This window comes from Molossus molossus, unplaced genomic scaffold, assembly GCF_014108415.1.
Source record: "Molossus molossus isolate mMolMol1 unplaced genomic scaffold, mMolMol1.p scaffold_m16_p_10, whole genome shotgun sequence".
NCBI classification, from domain to species: domain Eukaryota; kingdom Metazoa; phylum Chordata; class Mammalia; order Chiroptera; family Molossidae; genus Molossus; species Molossus molossus.
The window spans coordinates 71,353,867-71,363,711 of record NW_023425345.1 but is presented as its reverse complement, the minus strand read 5'-3'; the positions used below and the strand labels follow the sequence as shown (position 1 = coordinate 71,363,711).

Below are 9,845 nucleotides of genomic sequence, written 5' to 3'. Positions count from 1 at the left end.
AGCAGTAGAAACATTGCATAGATTTCTGCCATTTTCAAACTAATCTGTTTTTATGGATTTTGCATCATTTGCCTGACTAACACCTTTATTTGTAAAAATGGCATTCTAAAGAGAGTTGCCTAAGTATAAAACTGGTAATATTTTAGAAGGAGAAATTCCACTGATATTTTATAAAAGTAGCTGTAATCACACACACACAAAACTATTGACTTTTAAATAAACTTTTCTGTGTTAAAATAGTTTTACATTTACAGAAAAGTTGCAAAGAGAGCTCCTAAATACCTGCACCCAGATTCTATTACTATTAACCTCTTACATTAGTGGTACATTTGTCACAACTAATGAACCAAAACTGATATATTTTTATTAACTAAAGTCCATATTGTATTCAGATGACCTTACTTTTTCCCTAATACTCTTCTTATGTTTTAGAATCTCATCCAGGATATCTCATTACATTTAGTTGTCACGTTTCCTTTGGCTCCTTGTGGCTATGACAGTTTCCCAGATTTTCCTTATTTTTGATGACTTTAACAATTGAGGAGTAGTGGTAAATGTCCTTTAATTAGGATTTGTATGATGTTTTACTCATGATTAGACTGGGATTATGAGTTTTGGGGGAAGAAGACCACAGAGACAAAGCACCACCCTCATCACATCATATTAAGGGAATATTCTATCAACACCTTTTATCACTGTTTTTTATTTTAATTATCTGGCTATGGTAACATTGGTCAGCTTTCTCCATTATAAAGATTTTTTTCTCTGCTTTTAATACTTTTTAAAATGTAGGTCAACACCAAAAAATATAATTTTCAGAGACTGCCTGTGGACTATAAATTTATGCAGTTTTATTTACCAGAAACAAAAGTTTGATCTTTTGAATGGATCAAGAAACATTAGCTAAAAAAGTCAATATTTTGGTGAACTATCTAAGCACTTCAATAGAACATTGAAAAATATTATTTTCTATATTTCTACAAAATATTTGTATGTAGAAAAAAATATGTGTTGTTTTACCAAACAAATCTACTTTTGAGACAAGGGATTGAAAAAAACAGAGAGAGCCCTGGCTAGTTTGGCTCAGCAGTGAGAGTGTTGGCCCTTGGACCAGTGAGTCATGGCTCCAATTCCAGTCAAGGGCATGTACCTCAGTTGCAGTTTGTCCCTGGCCCTGGCTGGGTGTCCTGTGAGAGGCAACCAGTTGGTGTGTCCCTCTCACGTCGATTTTTCTCTCCCTTTCTCTCTCTCTCCCACTCTATCTGAAGATAAATGGAAAAAATATCCTTGGGTGAGGATTAAAAAAAAAAAAAAGCAGAGAGATTTGTGGTTCTCCTTTACGTATGTGTTATACAGAAACAGTGCTATCATCATGCTGTGCTGCCCTCTTCAGACTGGTAACTCTTGCTTTTTGGTTTTTCTATTAAACAACAACGGCAACAGCAATAACAGAAAACAGAAGAGAAAATAACAGGAGGCATATATAACCAGGACAGAGGATATTATTAAAAAGGGAATAAAGATGAATCTAATGCTTCATAAGAAATTCATTATTATGAAAAGTGATTGTCCCTTCTTGTATACCTATGATAAAGATGATATTTCCCAGCTTTCTTTGCTATTGGTTATTCCTTTGTCTCAACTTCTGACTAAAGTGATGTAAAATCAAGTTACATGTGTTCTGGGACCTCTCTTTAAGACATAGTCTATACTTAGTATTCCTTTTTTTTAGACTTTCCTTTTCTCTGCTGACTTGAAAGCTGATGTATACGGATAAATGTGGGCAAACCACAAGCCCAAAGTAATTCTCCAAACTTTTACGTGAGTTGGAAATAAACTTTTATATTTTTAAAGCCATTGTCATTTCAATTTTTCTGCCAGTTACAGCCAAACCCCATTTTAATTAATATACTAACTTTCTGAGCCCAAACTCTTACTTTTAGCAAATGATATTTATAGCTAAAATTAATCAAATGTTTTTGTTTTGTTTTTTCCAGGCACTGGTCTACATGATTTACATGTATTGATTCATCTAAAAATTATAATAATTGTGAAGCATGTTATACTTATTTACTGATAAGCAAACAAGTTAATAAACTAAAAACTATCTCAAAGATCAAGAGCTGTTTAGTAGCAAAGGTAGAATTTGAACTCAGTTCATCTGGTTTCAGACCCAGTAGTCTAAAGAACCTGAAATCTCTGTACTCAAATTAAGACTGTTTTTTTTTTTTTCCCAGAATATTGGAATAAAATTAATTTTATATTAAAGAAAAGTTTAATATTTGAATACTCTCAATAAATAAAAAGGCAATATAGCAAAAAGTTTAAGAACATGGGTCCTAGAAACAGACTACTTAGATGTTAAGCTTGTCTACTTATTAGATGTGTAATCTCGGCCAAATCTCTTAGCCTCTCTTAGCTTTGGTGCCTCTTAAATTCAGTGAGAGATTATAATGGTACTACAGAACATTCTTATGCTTAGGATTAAAAAGGGTAATTAACGTAAAGTGGTTAGCATTGTGCCAGACCAGTATTAGTTTTCAAAAAAATATATAAATCATTATGGTAATTCCTGAAAAAAAAAAGCCACACACACAAAAAAATCTACCATTAAATTTTTAAGTTTGAATAAGTTTTTTAAAATTTAAATTTGTATTATTTTACTTTTTTCTAGTATCCATTTCTAATTACATGATTGATTGGTCAGGTTTTGTTAGTCCCCCTTGCCCTACTTGCTCTTTAATAAGATACATATTTTATTTTCAAATGGAGAATATTTACTTTGCTATGATCCTTTTACAAAGATTAATGAGTATGTTGTTTCCTACTCTGCAGTTTATGATAATGGCCTAATAAGATATAATATATAGAATGTGACAGACATGAATTAATTGGTCATTTGAAATAGTGAAAATTGCAATTCACTATTGCTGTGTCAACTATTAGGTAAAATTTACCAGTATATTTTCTTCAGTTTTATGTTTTTGTATGCTTATTCATTTCTATTTCTAAATTGAACATGGCAATTCTATTGATTATCTTTTAGCATCTACTAGAATTTCTACAATTAAAACAAGAAGATGTAGGTGAAGTGCTCACAATAGTCCAAAACCATATGCTCAAAGGCCATAATGACAATACACCTCATGCATACTGAGTGCTTCCTGTGTAACGGACACTCTTCTTGGGTTCCTCTTGCATTAATTTATTTAATTCTTCTAATTACCCTTGAGACATAAAATTATCATCCTTATTTTGTAGATAAGAAAACCAAAGGACAAAAATGGAAAAACTTGTTGATGGTCATAGTGGCAGAGCTGGAATTTAAACACAAGCACCTGGCTTCTAAAATCTTCCTTTAGTCACTATGCAGTATAGCTTCTCAATGGCTAAGTAAAATTTAAAAAATAACTATGAGAAGAATGTTGGCGTCAGATTCTCTGTAATTTGGCCTTAATGCAGCAGAGATGTGTGTTAAGCCCTCGTTTCAAAGAAAAAATAAACTCGACAGGCAAATTTGCAGTGGTAAAAGTCCACATAAATGTGAACTTACCTCTGAAGACTGTGTTCAGCAATATTTTAATTGTACATTTCATTAATTATGTATATAATATATTCTACCCTGCGTATCTTGCATAACTTAACAGGAACACTTCCATCATTTAGGAGCTTTTACCGTCAAATCAGAAATATAATCAGAAGTCAACAAATCAATATTATCATCAATCCTTTAGAGTAAAAACGATTGAGTCTATTTCTCTTTGAAATGGTAATCTAAATACAGAGATTTCATGTAAATTATTTTCTTCTACCAGTCTCAAAATGTAAATGCCCTTTAAGTCTGAGCTGCAGATGAGTTTATAAGGGAACTCAAGAAGTTAACATTTTTATCAAGCTATTTCTGGAATTATAAACTGCATCGGCACACACCCGCAGAACATTACTATTTCAAAATTAATATTAGGTATACACTAAGTACGTTTTGACATGCAACATGATTATTAGTATTTAAAAATATTCTGATCTCTATTCTTAGCCTTTAAAATATAATGCTATATTAGAGAAGCAGATGAGTAGGACAATGTAGATAGAAGCCATGTATTTGGGATTAAAATAAGTATAGTCTTTGGTAAAGGTACATGATTTTGAGCATTCTAATTGCTTTCTTAACAAAAATTTAGTCTTTCTAATAGTTTTCACCTAGGAATGATTGATAATTGCAAAAACCAAAACGGGAATTGTGACAAAAAAACCTTTAGGATCTTTTATTGCATTAATGAAAGTATTCATAAATGTAGAGCTTATACCACTGTTTTAAATTATTCAGTAGTTCAATAATTATTTTTAAATTCTTTGGATGTACATAATTTTTCATGCTAATGAGATTGCAAAAATAAATGAGACATGTTCTATACTTCAGGACTCAGTTTCTTTATAATATGGGGGTTGTTATAGTGAAAATACTTTCCTCATTCCAGCATTTTACATGCTGGGTTATAATAATCTATTTATGTTTCCCTTATAAAATCCACAAAACTATATTTTCTTTCTTTTTGCATTCCTAGCAACAAACTCTCAACCTAGCACAAAGAAAATGAGGATTTGGCTTGGCAAAGGAAACAGGCACCAGGGCATGAGAGTAGACAGCCAGTTCAGAGAGAAATAACTACCCTGGATGTCTGAAACCAAAGTAGCAGACACCTGGAAAAGTGAGTTGAACAGAACCACCTTGATAATAGGCAAAATATTTTCGTATAATTCTAAGTATTTCAAAAATTATTTTTGGGTATCACAGAACATTTTTTTCTTACAGAAGATGTTGACTGTGTCATAAAAATAACTATGGGTTTATGAGACATAAACAATCCTCTTGGTTTAGTACCCTAATTTAAGACAAAAACATCCGTTACTCCTGTTACATCAGCCAAAGTCTAGATCTGATTTTTTTATCCAAACATCGTATCAATCTAGAGCACTCTCTTTTTATCTGAAACTTTGTCTTTCTACATGTAACTTCCTATAAAATTTACACATGCTTAAATCTCTCCCATTCTAAAAATTTGTGCCCCCTTGACTTGCTCTAGTAATTCAGGTGCTTCTTATTTTTTGTTCCCTTTCATAACAACTTCTTACAGGGTGTTTTAAAACGCTTTTTCATCTTTTTCCACTTCCCACTCACTTTCCAACCCCTTCTGTTTTAGAGCTCTGTTCCCCCACTCAAAGTGTTTTCATTAAAAAACACCAATGTACTCTGTTACCGAATAAAAGACACTTCTTAGAAACTGTATGGCTTAAAAGCATACTTTTACCCTATTTCTCCTTCTTAAAAAGCTCTACTCATGCTAAATATTATCCTTGTTTCTATTTCTTCTCCTTCTTTACTCTCTTGTCAGATTTTCTGTGAGTTCACTTTTCTCATTCTTACGTGCTCTTCAATTACTATCTCCATGTCAACAACCTCCACATTGTTATTTTCAGGTCAGACCTCTTCTCTGGGCTGCAGATTTCCATATTTGACTGCTTATTTGATATTCCCACTTGCATATCATCTTGACAGCCCCACCTAACTGTTTAAACTAGAAATCTATCAATCACGCTTAAGTCCATAGTCTCTTCTTTCCACTTTTAATAAAAAACTAAAAGCTGATTATAAAAAATATTTCTATAAATTTATTGTGTTTTGTCTTTTCCTTATATTTTAATTTTTATTGTGGGAATTGTGGGAAATATACATAACCAAAAATTTACCATTGTAACAATTTTTAAGTGTGCAGTGCATTGTCATTAAGAGCATTCCCGTGTTGTGCCACCCCTGTCCATCTTGTGAAACCTTTCTGTTATCTCAAATAAAAGTTGCTGCTTTCATGAAGAGCACTCTTTAGAAACCATTTTTTTTTTTACCATGTTCAGTGCTATCATATTGAATTATTGCTGCTGCTTCCTAAATATTTCCATATGCATACTTCATTTAATCCAATCTTCAAATTTCAGACTGATCTTTGAAAAAGCTCTAATTTATTGCACTGTGTTGAGGAAAAAAGATTAATGCACTAAGCAAATCTTCTTTAGCTTTATTTTCACTACTCTCCTTTTGCTCAATGTGTTTCATTGTTCCACTTAAAAATTCTTTACCTTTTCAAATGAGCTGTGCTTGCTCTCATCATACCTGGCAGCTTTGCACCTGCTATTCCATCTCTTGGAATCCTCTTGCTTTGCCATCTTCCTTCATTGCATCTAAACCACACTCATAGTCAATCTAGGAGACTTTCCAGATAACTTCCCAATGAAGTTATGCCCCCCTTGTTGTCTGATCCCGCACTGCTGCACAAATCTTGCTTTTATCACTCAGAGCTTTTACAACTACATGATCAATATTTTTTTCCATGAGATTTAAATCTATTAGCAGATAATGTCTAACACATTCTGAGACTTAATAAATATTTGTTGACTATGTGAATATTTAAATATTCATCAAGTGTGTCTATGTTCTACAGACTGTTTTCTGTGCTAGCGATACCGCAATGAGCCAAAACAAAGTCATTACTCTCTCAGAGATGCCATGCTAGTAAGATGAGATTGATAATAAAACAACATAAATAAATTCATATCAGTTGATAATATGCTAAGAAGAAAAAGCAGGGATGTAGAGAATAACTGGCGTGCTATTTTCAATAGATTAATTAAAGTCTTTTTGATACAATTACTCAATCCGAGACCTGAATGAAATGAGGTGGCGTCGAAGAGATCCAAGAGAAGAGGAATTCAGAAAGAGAGGTTTTCAAGTGGCATGAAGCAGTGTGTGCTTGGCTTCGTCTGTGAGGAAGGCTAGTGCACACTGAGCAGGGTGGTGAGAGAATGAAAAGAGAAGAGCAGGTGCAGGTCACACAGGGTCTTTAAAACCATGGTTAGCACTCTAAGTGAAACAGTAAGCTATTGCAGGGTTGTGAGCACAAAGGGACATAGTATCATTTACTTTTTCAAAAGAACACACTGGCTGATTTGCAAAGCGTAGGCCATAGAGAGAGTTAGTATGGAATTAGACTATTTTAAATGGTCCTGGTGAGTGATGGGGATCAAAGTAGAAATGATAAGAAATGATCTGATTTAGTGTAAATCAGGTATAACTAATAGTATTTGCTGATGAACTTGATGTGGAATTGGGAAAATAAAAGAAAATATTTATGATGCCATTTTCGGTTTCAGCAATTGGGAGGATGGTGCTGTCATTTTGAGAAGGGGAAAATGAAGAGGAGTAGATTTGCTAGTGACAATAAATTCAGTTTTGGACATGTAAAGTTTGAGATGATGAGATAACACAAACATATCCAAGTGGAAAAATGAGTAGAGACTTGGATATATAAATGAATGAATTTCACTCACTCTCCATAAATTCAGGGAAAAAATTACTGCATCTCTTTGAGTCTCATTTTCTTAATCTACAAACTGACTATGCTGAATTGTTTTAAGAATTAAAGGTAATAGATTTGCAAGTACCCATATGCCAACATAAAGTAAGCGTTTATTAATAAGTGTTACAATTTTTTTTCTCTCCCATAAAAATGCAGCCTCTTTTATAAAGTTTTTGTGGGATTCAAATGAGGCATGGGAAAATTTCTACAAACTCAGAAATATAAAATTGTAAAATATTAATTCTATTATCAATGGCAATGTAACTAATAAGGTCTCAGTACATTAAATTTGTTATTTATACCAGGGTTACTTTTCAAAAATAAAACATCACCTTAAACATATATAGAAAATATACCATCTATTTGTTAGGCCCTTTGTATAGTGGAAGTCTCAACAGAGAGAAGCTGTTTTATTTTCTTGACCTTTATATAATCTTCAAGTCAATGGAAAATTGTGGTTCTTAATCATTACATGGACAAAAGTGGTATAAGTACCCAAGTATTATTTATGGTGTTAATTTTCTAGACGATACATTATAAGGGGGATAATTTACCCTATAGAGAAAAAATGTGGCCACCTAGAAATCATGACCATTTTTTCCAGCCTATAGAAATGGATGGCATCCAGTGCCACAGTGTAATTTTTCCTGGTATAATCTGGTTCCAGTTTGATTAGCTGTCAGATAAAGGAAGCAAGGCAAGCAGAACATCTTCTCTGATAAAACCAATTTTTTATCATAGACCTATCATCAGTGCCCTTTATTCTGTAACCCTTGCCAATGTCAGTTACTCTAAGTCCTGAATACTCATGAGACATTGAATTCCATTTAAAGAGACACTACTACCTCTATGCTCTCTTTTTCAGCATAATGCAGAAAATGAAAAGAAGGATTTGATTTTGATATCTATCACATCAATGGTCATGAAAAGTAAAATGGAGAAGTGACATATTCATTTATTTGAGCTACTATATTCCGCTCCAAAAGTCGAAGAAAAGAGCTTATGGGCAAGATAGTCATGTCCGAGTTAAACTGTGACTGCATCTGATAGAAACTCACCGGTAAGTGTTTAACAACAGTTTTATGGGGATCAGAGAGCAATTCAAAAGAGATTTTCAATCAAAAGTAGAGTAAGTTATTTTTTATTTTTTGTATTTCCTTTGTGAAAACCCATCTTTTCTATAAGAGTGATTCTGAACACACACACAAAAATGAAAGAATAATGCTAATAGTAAAATGTTAAAAGTGACAACTTGAAAATCAGTGTGAAAGTTCATGCAGGAAATAAGCCGAACACTGTATTATTAAATTCTAAGGAGAGTCAGGTGGAACAGGAAGAGGAGGTAAAGTATGCTCCTCCAACTAGTAACTAACTAGCCTTCTGCCCTTATTTTCTTGTTTAACCCAGAAGTCTGAGTTGTGATACATATCTTATCCTGATGTTTGGTTTAATAACTTGGATCATGAAAACCTATGTCTTACCTCCTAGTCTTGGTTTACACTCTGATTATGATTTCCATTAGCTTTACTGCTGACCTCTTAGGTTTTGCTTATTTTGCTCCCTCAGTTTCTACTGTTTGCCTGACTTGTGACTGCTTACTGCTTTCTCTGCGTGATGGCTTGGCCTGCGTATCCTCTGACTCTGACTAACCCAAATGTAGTGGCCTGTAGAAAGAGCCAGATATATTCACTGAGAATGAAGATCAGTCTGTACAAAAGATTAAGGGGGAAATTGAATGTGTTTTCCAGTCCTTTTTATAATCAGGAGGTACTAGCAATATTCTTCTGAGTCCAAAAGCTGAGATGCATCCCTATTACCTTTCATTAGGCTTTTTCTTTAACGGAGAGAAAATACCCTGACTCCAACATGTTCTCCTTAAGGGGGTAAAAAAAAAAAAAAAGCTAATACTGTTTGCAAAGTTATCAGCTCTCCTTCAGAATACAAGTTAAGGTGCATACCTAATACCCTGATCAGATCAGTACTGGACACCTGAACCCAAAGGTCGTCTCTGAATTTTGATAGCTATATTGGGGTATGTAGATGAAAACTCTTCTAGGCTCCACATAAACTCATGGCATCTAATATAGTAGCATCTAAGTGTCTTGTCCTGTGACAATATTCAGTCTGTGTCCACTTCAGTTAGATAATTACAAAGTGTAGACTTAAGAAGGAAGAAGGAGTAGCATTACTTTTGTCTTATACATTTTTAAAAACTCACACAGTGCTAAATAATGCTCTAATCAGACTAAACAATATTAAAAGGTCTTTATTGATCTGTGTTGATTGATATTTGGGAAAAAATTTTTTTTAGAATAATCCCAGAGTCAAATCGCTTACCATACTAGAGTGTGAAATATTTTATATGGAGATTCTTGCAATATGATAGACTTGAGTGTGTACATGTATATGATGATTTCCTATCATCCCATTTTTGAG

The 9,845-nt window shown here is 33.3% G+C and overlaps 1 long non-coding RNA gene across 1 annotated transcript; it reads left to right on the top strand.

Annotated features, from left to right (window-relative positions):
- The first annotated feature begins 2,080 nt into the window (after positions 1 to 2,080).
- LOC118624632 lies at positions 2,081 to 8,446 on the top strand. Its single transcript, XR_004958403.1, has 3 exons — positions 2,081 to 2,139; positions 4,566 to 4,709; positions 8,275 to 8,446. It is a non-coding gene; the product is annotated as an uncharacterized LOC118624632 (long non-coding RNA).
- Positions 8,447 to 9,845: the final 1,399 nt, after the last annotated feature.